The sequence below is a fragment of the Chiloscyllium plagiosum genome, unplaced genomic scaffold (assembly GCF_037043375.1).
Source record: "Chiloscyllium plagiosum isolate Xiang-an unplaced genomic scaffold, Cpla_swu_hap1 HiC_scaffold_25, whole genome shotgun sequence".
NCBI classification, from domain to species: domain Eukaryota; kingdom Metazoa; phylum Chordata; class Chondrichthyes; order Orectolobiformes; family Hemiscylliidae; genus Chiloscyllium; species Chiloscyllium plagiosum.
The window spans coordinates 23,970,257-23,986,299 of NW_028270163.1; the positions used below are offsets into that span (position 1 = coordinate 23,970,257).

Here is a 16,043-nt window from a genome sequence, read left to right on the forward strand (position 1 = left end):
CAACAGTGCGACGCTCCCTCAATACTAACCTCTGACAGTGCGACACTCCCTCAATACTATCCTCTGACAGTGTGACATTCTCTCAGTACTGATCTCTGACAGTGCAACACTCCCTCGAAACTAACCTCTGACAGTGCCACACTCCATCAATACTGACATCCGACAGTGCCACACTCTCTCAATACTAACCTCTGAGATTGCCACACTCCCTCAATACTAACCTCTGACAGTGCCACACTGCCTCAATACTGAACTATGACAATGTGACACTCCCTCAGTAATGACCTCTGACAGTGCCACACTCCCTCAATACTGATATCCGAGAGTGCGACACTCCCTCAATACTACCCTCTGACAGTGCAACACTCCCTCAATACTACCCTCTGACAGTGCAACACTCCCTCAATACTAACCTCTGACAGTGCCACACTCCCTCAATACTGACCTCTGACAGTGCCACACTCCCTCAATACTGACCTCCGACAGTACGACACTCCTCAATACTACCCTCAAACAGTGCCACACTGCCTCAATACTGACCATTGACAGTGCCACACTCCCTCAATACTGAACACTGACAATGTGACACTCCCTCAGTAATGACCTCTGACAGTGCCATTCTCCATCAATACTGACCTCCGACAGTGTGACACTCCCTCAATACTGACCACTGACCGTGTGACATTCCCTCAATACTAACCTCTGACAGTGCCACTCTCCATCAATACTGACATCCGACAGTGTGTCACTCCCTCAATACTGACCACTGACCGTGTGACATTCCCTCAATACTAACCTCTGACAGTGCCACTCTCCATCAATACTGACATCCGACAGAGCGACATTCCCTCAATACTAACCTCTGACAGTGCGACGCTCCCTCAATACTAACCTCTGACAGTGCCACACTCCCTCAATACTAACCTCCGACAGAACCACACTCCCTCAATACTAAACTCTGACAGTGCCACACTCCCTCAATACTAACCTCCGACAGTGCCACACTCCATCAATACTGACTTCTGACAGTGTCACACTCCCTCAATACTCACCTCTGACAGTGCCACACCCCATCAATACTGACCTCCGGCAGTGCCGCACTCCCTCAATACTGACCGTGTGACACTCCATCAATACTGACCTCTGACAGTGCCACACTCCCTCAATACTAACCTCTGACAGTGCAGCACTCCCTCAGTACTGACCTTTGACAGTGCCACACTCCATCAATACTCACCTATGACAGTGCCAAACTCCTTCAGTACTAACCTCTGACAGTGCCACACTCCATCAATACTGACTTCTGACAGTGCCACACTCCCTCAATACTAACCTCCGACAGTGCCACACTCCCTCAATACTAACCTCCGACAGTGCCACACTCCCTCAATACTGACCTCTGACAGTGCGACACTCCCTCAGCACTAACCTCCGAGAGTGCAACACTCCATTAATACTAACCTCCAATGGTGCCACACACCCTCAGTACTGGTCTCTGACAATGCCACACTCCCTCAATACTAACCTCCGACAGAGCCATACTCCCTCAATACTGACCTCTGACAGTGCCGCACTCCCTCAATACTGACCTCTGACAGAGCCACACACTCTCAGTACTGACCTCTAACATTGCGACACTCCCTGAGTACTGAACTATGACAATGTGACACTCCCTCAATAATGACCTCTCACAGTGCCACGCTCCCTCAATACTACCCTCTGACAGTGCCACATTCCATCATTACTGATCTCTGACAGTGTGACGATCCCTCAATACTGACTCTGGCAGTGTTGCACTCCCTCAATGTTGTCCTTTGACAGTGCTGTACACCTTAAATACTGCCTCTGACAGTACCCTTGGACAGTGCTGTTCTCTCAGTAATTTATCCACCAACAGTGCATTGCTCCCTCAGTCTTGACCCTTGAACAATGTGCTTCCCTTACCACAGCCCCTCCTACAGCACAGCGTTCACTCAATATTGACCCTCTGAGAGCATGGTGCACTCTCTCTACTTTCTCAATACTGACCTTCTGACAATGCAGCACGCTCTCGGTACTGACCATCCAGCAGTGCAGCACTCTCTCACTACTGACCCTCTCACAGTGCCACACTCCATGAATACTTACACTCCAACAGTGCAGCATTCCCTCAGTACTGATCCTCTGACATTGCAGCACTCCCTCAGTACTAATCCTCCAACAGTGCAGTGCTCCCTCAGTACTAATCCTCTGTCAGTGCTGCGTTCCCTCAGTACTAATCCTCCGACAGTGCAGCGCTCCATCAGTACTGATCCTCCGACAGTGCAGTGCTCCCTCAGTACTGATCCTCCGACAGTGCAGTGCTCCCTCAGTACTGATCCTCCGACAGTGCAGTGCTCCCTCAGTACTGATCCTCCGACAGTGCAGCGCTCCCTCAGTACTGACCCTCCGACAGTGCAGCACTCCCTCAGTACTGACCCTCCGACAGTGCAGCACTCCCTCAGTACTGATCCTCCGACAGTGCAGCACTCCCTCAGTACTGATCCTCCGACAGTGCAGCACTCCCTCAGTACTGATGCTCCGACAGTGCAGCACTCCTTCAGTACTGATCCTCCGACAGTGCAGCACTCCCTCAATACTGATCCTCAGACAGTACTGTGTTCTCTCAGTACTGATCCTCCGACAGTGCAGCACTCCCTCAGTACTGATCCTCTGACAGTGCAGCACTCCCTCAGTACTAATCCTCCGACAGTGCAGCACTCCCTCAGTACTAATCCTCCGACAGTGCAGTGCTCCCTCAGTACGGATTCTCCGACAGTGCAGCACTCCCTCAGTACTGATCCTTCGACAGTGCAGCGCTCCATCAGTACTGATCCTCTGACAGTGCAGTGCTCCCTCAGTACTGATCCTCCGACAGTGCAGTGCTCCCTCAGTACTGATCCTCCGACAGTGCAGCGCTCCCTCAGTACTGATCCTCCGACAGTGCAGCGCTCCATCACTACTGATCCTCCGACAGTGTAGTGCTCCCTCAGTACTGATCCTCCGACAGTGCAGTGCTCCCTCAGTGCTGATCCTCCGACAGTGCAGCGCTCCCTCAGTACTGATCCTCCGACAGTGCAGCGCTCCCTCAGTACTGATCCTCCGACAGTGCAGCACTCCCTCAGTACTGATCCTCCGACAGTGCAGCACTCCTTCAGTACTGATCCTCCGACAGTGCAGCACTTCCTCAATACTGATCCTCCGACAGTGCAGCACTCCTTCAGTACTGATCCTCCGACAGTGCAGCACTCCCTCAGTACTGATCCTCCGACAGTGCAGCGCTCCCTCAGTACTGATCCTCCGACAGTGCAGTGCTCCCTCAGTACAAATCCTCTGACCGTACTGAGTTCCCTCAGTACTGATCCTCCAACAGTGCAGCACTCCTTCAGTACTAATACTCCGACAGTGGTGAGGACCCTCAGTGCTCCCTCAGTACTGATCATCCGATAGTGCAGTGCTCCCTCAGTACTCATCCTCCGACAGTGCAGCACAGCCTCAGTAATGATCCTCTGACAGCGCAGCACTCCCTCAGTACTGACCTCCGACAGTGCCACACTCCCTCAATACTGAGCTCTGACAGTGCCACACTCCATCAATACTAACCTCCAAAAGTGCAACACTCCCTCAATACTAACTTCTGACAGTGCGACACTCTCTCAGTACTGATCTCCGACAGTGCCACACTCAATCAATACTTATCTCTGACAGTGCCACACTCCCTCAATACTGACCTCTGACAGTGCCGCAGTCCATCAATACTGACCTCTGACAGTGTGACATTCCCTCAGTACTGACTCTGACAGTGTAGCACTCCCTCAATGCTGTCCTTTGACAGTGCTGTACTCCTTAAATACTGCCTCTGACAGTACCCTTAGACAGTGCTGTTCTCTCAATAATTGACCCACCAACAGTGCATTGCTCCCTCAGTCTTGACCCTTGAACAATGTGCTTCCCTTACCACAGCCCCTCCTACAGCACAGCGTGCACTCAATATTGACCCTCTGAGAGCATGGTGTACTCTCTCTACTTTCTCAATACTGACCACGCTTTCGGTACTGACCTTCCAACAGTGCAGCACTCTCTCAGTACTGACCCTCTCACAGTGGCACACTCCCTGAGTACTTACACTCCAACAGTGCTGTGTTCCCTCAGTACTGATCCTCCGACAGTGCAGCACTCCCTCAGTACTGATCCTCCGACATGTGCAGCACTCCGTTAGTACTGATCCTCCGACAGTACTGCTTTCCCTCGGTGCTGATGCTCCGACAGTGCTGCATTCCCACAGTACTGATCCTCTGACAGTGCAGCGCTCCCTCAGTACTGATCCTCCGACAGTGCAGCGCTCCCTCAGTACTGATCCTCCGACAGTACTGCGTTCCCTCGGTGCTGATCCTCCGACAGTGCTGCATTCCCACAGTACTGATCCTCTGACAGTGCAGCGCTCCCTCAGTACTGATCCTCAGACAGTGCAGCACTCCCTCAGTACTGATCCTCCATCAGTACTGCACTCCTTCAGTACTGATCCTCTGACAGTGCTTCACTCCTTCAGTACTGTTCCTCCGACAGTGCAGCACTCCCTCAGTACTGATCCTCCGACAGTACTGCGTTCCCTCGGTGCTGATCCTCCGACAGTGCTGCATTCCCACAGTACTGATGCTCTGACAGTGCAGCGCTCCCTCAGTACTGATCCTCAGACAGTACTGCGTTCCCTCAGTACTGATCCTCAGACAGTGCAGCACTCCCTCAGTACTGATCCTCCGTCAGTACTGGACTCCTTCAGTACTGATCCTCTGACAGTGCTGCACTCCTTCAGTAATGATCCTCCGACAGAACTGCGTTCCCTCAGTACTGATCCTCCGACAGTGCAGCACTCCCTCAGTACTGATCCTCCGACAGTACAGCACTCCCTCAGTACTGATCCTCCGACAGTGCACCACTCCTTCAGTACTGATCCTCCGACAGTGCAGCACTCCCTCAGTATTGATCCTCCGACATTGCAGCACTCCCTCAGTACTGATCGTCCGACAGTGCAGCACTCCTTCAGTACTGATCGTCTGACAGTGCAGCACTCCTTCAGTACTGATCCACCGACAGTGCAGCATTCCTTCAGTACTGATCATCCGACAGTGCAGCGCTCCCTCAGTATTGATCTTCCGACAGTGCAGCACTCCCTCAGTACTGATCCTCCGACAGTACTGCGTTACCTCAGTACTGATCCTCCGACAGTGCCACACTCCCTGAGTACTAATCCTCCAACAGTGCAGCACTCCTTCAGTACTGATCGTCCAACAGTGCAGCACTCCTTCAGTACTGATCGTCCGACAGTGCAGCACTCCTTCAGTACTGATCCTCCGACAGTGCAGCACTCCTTCAGTTCTGATCGTCCGACAGTGCAGCCCTCCTTCAGTACTGATCCTCCGACAGTTCAGCACTCCCTCAGTACTGATCCTCCGACAGTGCAGCACTCCCTCAGTACTGATCCTCTGACAGTGCAGAGCTGCCTCAGTACTGATCCTCTGACAGTGCAGGGCTGCCTCAGTACTGATCCTCTGACAGTACAGGGCTCCCTCAGTACTGATCCTCTGACAGTGCAGGGCTCCCTCAGTACTGATCCTCTGACAGTGCAGAGCTGCCTCAGTACTGATCCTCTGACAGTGCAGGGCTCCCTCAGTACTGATCCTCCGACGGTGCAATGTTCCCTCAGTACTGATACTCTGACTTTGCAGCGCTCCCTCTGTACTGATCGTCCGACAGTACTGCGTTCCCTCAGTACTGATCCTCAGACAGTGCAGTACTCCCTCAATACTGATCCTCCGACAGTGCAGCGCTACCTCAGTACTGATCCTCGGACAGTGTTGCGATCCCTCTGTACTGATCCTCCAACAGGGCAGCACTCCTTCAGTACTGATCTTCCGACATTGCAGCAGTCCCTCAGTACTGATCCTCCGACATTGCAGCATTCCCTCAGTACTGATCCTCCGACAGTGCAGCACTCCTTCAGTACTGATCCACCGACAGTGCAGCATTCCTTCAGTACTGAGCCTCTGACAGTGCAGCACTCCCTCAGTACTGAGCCTCTGACAGTGCAGCACTCCCTCAGTACTGAGCCTCTGACAGTGCAGCACTCCCTCAGTACTGAGCCTCTGACAGTGCAGCACTCCCTCAGTACTGATCCTCTGACAGTGCAGCACTCCCTCAGTACTGATCCTCTGACAGTGCAGCACTCCCTCAGTACTGATCCTCTGACAGTGCAGCACTCCCTCAGTACTGATCCTCTGACAGTGCAGCACTCCCTCAGTACTGATCCTCCGACAGTGCAGCACTCCCTCAGTACTGATCCTCCGACAGTACTGCGTTACCTCAGTACTGATCCTCCGACAGTGCCACACTCCCTGAGTACTAATCCTCCAAAGGTGCAGCACTCCTTCAGTACTGATCCTCCGACAGTGCAGCCCTCCTTCAGTACTGATCCTCCGACAGTGCAGCCATCCTTCAGTACTGATCCTCCGACAGTGCAGCACTCCTTCAGTACTGATCCTCTGACAGTGCAGCACTCCCTCAGTACTGATCCTCCGACAGTGCAGCACTCCCTCAGTACTGATCCTCCGACGGTGCAATGTTCCCTCGGTACTGATACTCTGACTTTGCAGCGCTCCCTCTGTACTGATCGTCCGACAGTACTGCGTTCCCTCAGTACTGATCCTCAGACAGTGCAGTACTCCCTCAATACTGATCCTTCGACAGTGCAGCGCTCCCTCAGTACTGATCCTCGGACAGTGTTGCGTTCCCTCAGTACTGATCCTCCAACAGTGCTGCACTCCTTCAGTACTGATCTTCCGACATTGCAGTGCTCCCTCAGTACTGATCCTTCGACATTGCAGCACTCCCTCAGTACTGATCCACCGACAGTGCAGCATTCCTTCAGTACTGAGCCTCCGACAGTGCATCACTCCCTCAGTACTGATCCTCCGACAGTGCAGCACTCCTTCAGTACTGATCCACCAACAGTGCAGCACTCCCTCAGTACTGATCCTCTGACAGTGCAGCACTCCCTCAGTACTGATCCTCCGACAGTGCAGCACTCCCTCAGTACTGATCCTCCGACAGTACTGCGTTACCTAAGTACTGATCCTCCGACAGTGCCACTCTCCCTGAGTACTAATCCTCCAACAGTGCAGCACTCCTTCAGTACTGATCGTCCGACAGTGCAGCACTCCTTCAGTACTGATCGTCCGACAGTGCAGCCCTCCTTCAGTACTGATCCTCCGACAGTGCAGCACTCCCTCAGTACTGATCCTCCGACAGTGCAGAGCTGCCTCAGTACTGATCCTCTGACAGTGCAGAGCTGCCTCAGTACTGATCCTCTGACAGTGCAGGGCTCCCTCAGTACTGATTCTCTGACATTGCAGAGCTGCCTCAGTACTGATCCTCTGACAGTGCAGGGCTCCCTCAGTACTGATCCTCCGACGGTGCAATGTTCCCTCGGTACTGATACTCTGACTTTGCAGCGCTCCCTCTGTACTTATCCTCTGACAGTGTTGCGTTCCCTCAGTACTGATCCTCCAACAGTGCAGCACTCCTTCAGTACTGATCTTCCGACATTGCAGCACTCCTTCAGTACTGATCTTCCGACATTGCAGCGCTCCCTCAGTACTGATCCTCCGACATTGCAGCACTCCCTCAGTACTGATCCACCGACAGTGCAGCACTCCCTCAGTACTGATCCTCTGACAGTGCAGCACTCCCTCAGTACTGATCCTCTGACAGTGCAGCACTCCCTCAATACTGATCCTCTGACAGTGCAGCACTCCCTCAGTACTGATCCTCCGACAGTACTGCGTTACCTCAGTACTGATCCTCCGACAGTGCCACACTCCCTGAGTACTAATCCTCCAACAGTGCAGCACTCCTTCAGTACTGATCGTCCGACAGTGCAGCACTCCTTCAGTACTGATCCTCCGACAGTGCAGCACTCCTTCAGTTCTGATCGTCCGACAGTGCAGCCCTCCTTCAGTACTGATCCTCCGACAGTTCAGCACTCCCTCAGTTCTGATCCTCCGACATTGCAGAGCTGCCTCAGTACTGATCCTCTGACAGTGCAGGGCTCCCTCAGTACTGATCCTCTGACAGTGCAGAGCTGCCTCAGTACTGATCTTCTGACAGTGCAGGGCTCCCTCAGTACTGATCCTCCGACGGTGCAATGTTCCCTCGGTACTGATACTCTGACTTTGCAGCGCTCCCTCTGTACTTATCCTCTAACAGTACTGCGTTCCCTCAGTACTGATCCTCGGACAGTGTTGCGTTCCCTCTGTACTGATCCTCCAACAGTGCAGCACTCCTTCAGTACTGATCTTCCGAAATTGCAGCACTCCCTCAGTACTGATCCTCCGGCAGTGCAGCACTCCCTCAGTACTGATCCTCCGACATTGCAGCACTCCCTCAGTACTGATCCTCCGACAGTACTGCGTTCCCTCTGTGCTGATCCTCCGACAGTGCTGCATTCCCACAGTACTGGTCCTCTGACAGTGCAGCGCCCCCTCAGTACTGATCCTCCGACAGTAGAGCGCTCCCTCAGTACTGATCCTCAGACAGTGCAGCACTCCCTCAGTACTGATCCTCCAACAGTGCTGCATTCCCACAGTACTGATCCTCTGACAGTGCAGCTCTCCCTCAGCACTGATCCTCAGACAGTACTGCGTTTCCTCAGTGCTGATCCTCCGTCAGTACTGCACTCCTTCAGTACTGATCCTCTGACAGTGCTGCACTCCTTCAGTACTGATCGTCCGACAGTGCAGCACTCCTTCAGTACTGATCCTCCGACAGTGCAGCACTCCTTCAGTACTGATCCTCCGACAGTGCAGCACTCCCTCAGTACTGATCCTCCGACAGTACTGCGTTCCCTCAGTACTGATCCTCCGACAGTGCAGCTCTCCCTCAGTACTGATCCTCCGACAGTGCACCACTCCTTCAGTACTGATCCTCCGACAGTGCAGCACTCCCTCAGTACTGATCCTCCGACATTGCAGCACTCCCTCAGTACTGATCCTCCGACAGTGCAGCACTCCTTCAGTACTGATCGTCCAACCGTGCAGCACTCCTTCAGTACTGATCCACCGACAGTGCAGCATTCCTTCAGTACTGATCCTCGGACAGTGCAGCACTCCCTCAGTACTGATCCTCCGACAGTGCAGCACTCCCTCAGTACTGATCCTCCGACAGTGCAGCACTCCCTCAGTACTGCTCCTCCGACAGTGCAGCACTCCCTCAGTACTGATCGTCCGACAGTGCAGCACTCCTTCAGTACTGATCCTCCGACAGTGCAGCACTCCTTCAGTACTGATCCTCTGACAGTGCAGAGCTGCCTCAGTACTGATCCTCCGACAGTGCAGCACTGCCTCAGTACTGATCCTCCGACAGTGCAGCACTCCCTCAGTACTGATCCTCCGACAGTGCAGCACTCCCTCAGTACTGATCCTCCGACAGTGCAGCACTCCCTCAGTACTGATCCTCCGACAGTGCAGCACTCCCTCAGTACTGATCCTCCGACAGTGCAGCACTCCCTCAGTACTGATCCTCCGACAGTGCAGCACTCCCTCAGTACTGATCCTCCGACAGTGCAGCACTCCCTCAGTACTGATCCTCCGACAGTACTGCGTTACCTCAGTACAGATCCTCCGACAGTGCCACACTCCCTGAGTACTAATCCTCCAACAGTGCAGCACTCCTTCAGTACTGATCCTCCAACAGTGCAGCACTCCTTCAATTCTGATCGTCCGACAGTGCAGCCCTCCTTCAGTACTGATCCTCCGACAGTGCAGCACTCCCTCAGTACTGATCCTCTGACAGTGCAGCACTCCCTCAGTACTGATCCTCTGACAGTGCAGCACTCCCTCAGTACTGATCCTCTGACAGTGCAGCACTCCCTCAGTACTGATCCTCCGACAGTGCAGCACTCCCTCAGTACTGATCCTCCGACGGTGCAATGTTCCCTCGGTACTGATACTCTGACTTTGCAGCGCTCCCTCTGTACTGATCGTCCGACAGTACTGCGTTCCCTCAGTACTGATCCTCAGACAGTGCAGTACTCCCTCAATACTGATCCTTCGACAGTGCAGCGCTCCCTCAGTACTGATCCTCGGACAGTGTTGCGTTCCCTCAGTACTGATCCTCCAACAGTGCAGCACTCCTTCAGTACTGATCTTCCGACATTGCAGCGCTCCCTCAGTACTGATCCTCCGACAGTGCAGCACTCCCTCAGTACTGATCCTCTGACAGTGCAGCACTCCCTCAGTACTGATCCTCCGACAGTACTGCGTTACCTCAGTACTGATCCTCCGACAGTGCCACACTCCCTGAGTACTAATCCTCCAACAGTGCAGCACTCCTTCAGTACTGATCGTCCGACAGTGCAGCACTCCCTCAGTACTGATCCTCCGACAGTGCAGCACTCCTTCAGTACTGATCGTCCAACCGTGCAGCACTCCTTCAGTACTGATCCACCGACAGTGCAGCATTCCTTCAGTACTGATCCTCGGACAGTGCAGCACTCCCTCAGTACTGATCCTCCGACAGTGCAGCACTCCCTCAGTACTGATCCTCCGACAGTGCAGCACTCCCTCAGTACTGCTCCTCCGACAGTGCAGCACTCCCTCAGTACTGATCCTCCGACAGTGCAGCACTCCCTCAGTACTGATCCTCCGACAGTGCAGCACTCCCTCAGTACTGATCCTCCGACAGTGCAGCACTCCCTCAGTACTGATCCTCCGACAGTGCAGCACTCCCTCAGTACTGATCCTCCGACAGAGCAGCACTCCCTCAGTACTGATCGTCCGACAGTGCAGCACTCCTTCAGTACTGATCCTCCGACAGTGCAGCACTCCTTCAGTACTGATCCTCTGACAGTGCAGAGCTGCCTCAGTACTGATCCTCTGACAGTGCAGCACTCCCTCAGTACTGATCCTCCGACAGTGCAGCACTCCCTCAGTACTGATCCTCCGACAGTGCAGCACTCCCTCAGTACTGATCCTCCGACAGTGCAGCACTCCCTCAGTACTGATCCTCCGACAGTGCAGCACTCCCTCAGTACTGATCCTCCGACAGTGCAGCACTCCCTCAGTACTGATCCTCCGACAGTGCAGCACTCCCTCAGTACTGATCCTCCGACAGTGCAGCACTCCCTCAGTACTGATCCTCCGACAGTGCAGCACTCCCTCAGTACTGATCCTCCGACAGTGCAGCACTCCCTCAGTACTGATCCTCCGACAGTGCAGCACTCCCTCAGTACTGATCCTCCGACAGTGCAGCACTCCCTCAGTACTGATCCTCCGACAGTGCAGCACTCCCTCAGTACTGATCCTCCGACAGTGCAGCACTCCCTCAGTACTGATCCTCCGACAGTGCAGCACTCCCTCAGTACTGATCCTCCGACAGTGCAGCACTCCCTCAGTACTGATCCTCCGACAGTGCAGCACTCCCTCAGTACTGATCCTCCGACAGTGCAGCACTCCCTCAGTACTGATCCTCTGACAGTGCAGAGCTGCCTCAGTACTGATCCTCCAACAGTGCAGCACTCCTTCAGTACTGATCATCCGACAGTGCAGCACTCCTTCAGTACTGATCGTCCGACAGTGCAGCACTCCTTCAGTACTGATCCTCCGACAGTTCAGCACTCCCTCAGTACTGATCCTCTGACAGTGCAGGGCTCCCTCAGTACTGATCCTATGACAGTGCAGAGCTGCCTCAGTACTGATCCTCTGACAGTGCAGGGCTCCCTCAGTACTGATCCTCCGACGGTGCAATGTTCCCTCGGTACTGATCCTCCGACGGTGCAATGTTCCCTCGGTACTGATCCTCCGACAGTTCAGCACTCCCTCAGTACTGATCCTCTGACAGTGCAGAGCTGCCTCAATACTGATCCTCTGACAGTGCAGGGCTCCCTCAGTACTGATCCTATGACAGTGCAGAGCTGCCTCAGTACTGATCCTCAGACAGTGCAGTGCACCCTCAGTACTGATCCTCTGACAGTGCAGTACTCCCTCAATACTGATCCTCTGACAGTGCAGCGCTCCCTCAGTACTGATCCTCGGACAGTGTTGCGTTCCCTCTGTACTGATCCTCCAACAGTGCAGCACTCCTTCAGTACTGATGTTCCGACATTGCAGCAGTCCCTCAGTACTGATCCTCCGACATTGCAGCACTCCTTCAGTACTGATCCTCCGACAGTGCAGCACTCCTTCAGTACTGATCTTCCGACAGTGCAGCACTCCCTCAGTACTGATCCTCCGACAGTACTGCGTTACCTCAGTACTGATCCTCCGACAGTGCTCCACTCCCTCAGTACTGATCCTCCAACAGTGCAGTCTCCCTCATACTGATCCTCCGACAGTGCAGTCTCCCTCATACTGATCCTCCGACAGTGCAGTCTCCCTCATACTGATCCTCCGACAGTGCAGCGCTCCCTCAGTACTAACCCTCCGGCAGTGCAACGCTCCCTCAGTACTAATCCTCCGACAGTGCAGCACTCCTTCAGTACTGATCCTCCGACAGTGCAGCGTTCCTTCAGTACTGACCCTCCGACAGTGCAGCACTCCTTCAGTACTGACCCTCCGACAGTGCAGCACTCCCTCAGTACTGACCCTCCGACAGTGCAGCACTCCCTCAGTACTGACCCTCCGACAGTGCAGCATTCCCTCAGTACTGATCCTCTGACAGTTCAGCACTCCCTCAGTACTGATCCTCTGACAGTACTGTGTTTTCTCAGTACTGATCGTCCGGCAGTGCAGCACTCCCTCAGTACTGATCCTCCGACAGTGCAGCACTCCTTCAGTACTGATCCTCCGACAGTGCAGCGCTCCCTCAGTACTGATCCTCCGACAGTACTGTGTTCTCTCAGTACTGATCCTCTGACAGTGGAGCACTCCCTCAGTACTGATCCTCCGACAGTGCAGCACTCCCTCAGTACTGATCCTCTGACAGTGCAGCACTCCCTCAGTACTGATCCTCTGACAGTGGAGCACTCCCTCAGTACTGATCCTCCGACAGTGCAGCGCTCCCATTAGTATTGATCCTCCGACAGTGCAGCACTCCCTCAGTCCTGATCTCTGACAGTGCAGCACTCCCTCAGTCCTGATCCTCTGACAGTGCAGCCCTCCCTCAGTCCTGATCCTCCGACAGTGCAGCACTCCCTCAGTACTGATCCTCCGACAGTGCAGCACTCCCTCAATACTGATCCTCCGACAGTTCAGCATTCCCTCAGTAGTGATCCCCCGACAGAGAGCAGCGCTCCCTCAGTACTGATCCTCTGACAGTGCAGCGCTCCCTCAGTACTGATCCTCTGACAGTGCAGCGTTCCCTCAGTACTGATCCTCTGACTTTGCAGCGCTCCCTCTGTACTGATCCTCCGATGGTGCAGCGCTCCCTCAGTACTGATCCTCTGACTTTGCAGCGCTCCCTCTGTACTGATCCTCCGACTGTACTGCGTTCCCTCCGTACTGATCCTCTGGCAGTGCAGTGCACCCTCAGTACTGATCCTTCGACAGTGCAGCACTCCCTCAGTCCTGACCCTCCGACAGTGCAGCACTCCGTCAGTACTGATTGTCCGACAGTGCAGCGCTCCCTCAGTCCTGATCCTCTGACAGTGCAGCACTCCCTCAGTACTGATTCTCCGACAGTGCAGCACTCCCTCAGTCCTGATCCTCTGACAGTGCAGCACTCCTTCAGTACTGATCCTCCGACAGTACTGCGTTACCTCAGTACTCATCCTCCTACAGTGCAGCACTCCCTCAGTACTGATCCTCTGACAGTGCAGCATTCCTTCAGGACTGATCCTCCGCCAGTGTAGCACTCCCTCAGAACTGATCCTCAGACAGTACTGTGTTCCCTCAGTACTGATCCTCCGACAGTGCAGCACTCCCTCAGTCCTGATCCTCTGACAGTGCAGCACTCCCTCAGTCCTGACTCTCCGACAGTGCAGCACTCCCTCAGTTCTGATCTTCTGACAGTGCAGCACTCCCTCAGTACTGACCCTCCGACAGTGCAGCACTCCCTCAGTACTGACCCTCCGACAGTGCAGCACTCCTTCAGTACTGACCCTCCGACAGTGCAGCACTCCCTCAGTACTGACCCTCCGACAGTGCAGCACTCCCTCAGTACTGACCCTCCGACAGTGCAGCACTCCCTCAGTACTGACCCTCCGACAGTGCAGCACTCCTTCAGTACTGACCCTCCGACAGTGCAGCACTCCCTCAGTACTGACCCTCCGACAGTGCAGCACTCCCTCAGTACTGACCCTCCGACAGTGCAGCACTCCCTCAGTACTGACCCTCCGACAGTGCAGCACTCGCTCAGTACTGATTCTCCGACAGTGCAGCACTCCCTCAGTACTGATCCTCTGACAGTGCAGCACTCCCTCAGTACTGATCCTCTGACAGTGCAGCACTCCCTCATACTGATCCTCCGAAGGTGCAGCGCTCCCTCAGTACTAATCCTCCGACAGTGCAGCGTTCTTTCAGTACTGATCCTCCGACAGTGCAGCGCTCCCTCAGTATTGATCCTCCGACAGTACTGCGTTCCCTCAGTACTGATCCTTCGACTGTGCAGCACTACCTCAGTACTGACCCTCCGACAGTGCAGCACTCTCTCAGTACTGATCCTTCGACAGTACTGCGTTGCCTCAGTACTGGTCCTCCGACAGTGCAGCACTCTTCAGTACTGATCCTCTGACAGTTTAGCACTCCCTCAGTACTGATCGTCCGACAGTGCAGCTCTCCCTCAGTACTGATCGTCCGACAGTGCAGCTCTCCCTTGGTACTGATCCTCCGACAGTGCAGCACTCCCTCAGTACTGACCCTCCGACAGTGCAGCACTCCCTCAGTACTGACCCTCCGACAGTGCAGCACTCCCTCAGTCCTGATCCTCTGACAGTGCAGCACTCCCTCAGTCCTGATCCTCTGACAGTGCAGCACTGCCTCAGTACTGACTCTCCGACAGTGCAGCACTCCCTCAGTACTGAGCTTCCGACAGTGCAGCACTCCCTCAGTACTGAGCTTCCGACAGTGCAGCACTCCCTCAGTACTGAGCCTCCGACAGTGCAGCACTCCCTCAGTACTGAGCCTCCGACAGTGCAGCACTCCCTCACTACTGAGCCTCCGACAGTGCAGCACTCCCTCAGTCCTGATCCTCTGACAGTGCAGCACTCCCTCAGTACTGACCCTCCGACAGTGCAGCACTCAGTACTGATTCTCCGACAGTGCAGCACTCCCTCAGTCCTGATCCTCTGACAGTGCAGCACTCCCTCAGTCCTGACCCTCCGACAGTGCAGCACTCCGTCAGTACTGATTCTCCGACAGTGCAGCACTCCCTCAGTCCTGATCCTCTGACAGTGCAGCACTCCCTCAGTACTGAGCTTCCGACAGTGCAGCACTCCCTCAGTACTGATCCTCGGACAGTGCAGCACTCCCTCAGTACTGATCCTCCGACAGTGCAGCACTCCCTCAGTACTGATCCTCCGACAGTGCAGCACTCCCTCAGTACTGATCCTCTGACAGTGCAGCACTCCCTCAGTACTGATCCTCTGACAGTGCAGCACTCCCTCAGTACTGATCCTCCGACAGTGCAGCACTCCCTCAGTACTGATCCTCCGACGGTGCAATGTTCCCTCGGTACTGATACTCTGACTTTGCAGCGCTCCCTCTGTACTGATCGTCCGACAGTACTGCGTTCCCTCAGTACTGATCCTCAGACAGTGCAGTACTCCCTCAATACTGATCCTTCGACAGTGCAGCGCTCCCTCAGTACTGATCCTCGGACAGTGTTGCGTTCCCTCAGTACTGATCCTCCAACAGTGCAGCACTCCTTCAGTACTGATCTTCCGACATTGCAGCGCTCCCTCAGTACTGATCCTCCGACATTGCAGCACTCCCTCAGTACTGATCCACCGACAGTGCAGCACTCCCTCAGTACTGATCCTCTGACAGTGCAGCACTCCCTCAGTACTGATCCTCCGACAGTGCAGCACTCCCTCAGTA

The 16,043-nt window shown here is 54.4% G+C and overlaps 1 protein-coding gene and 1 pseudogene across 7 annotated transcripts in view; both read left to right on the plus strand.

The window, feature by feature from the left end:
• LOC122562350 (epsin-2-like) overlaps positions 1-16,043 on the plus strand; it is a 144,652-nt gene that overhangs the window by 69,719 nt on the left and 58,890 nt on the right. The window lies entirely within an intron of this gene.
• The window catches only part of LOC148145301 (uncharacterized), a 41,072-nt pseudogene that overhangs the window by 24,107 nt on the left and 922 nt on the right, over positions 1-16,043 (plus strand).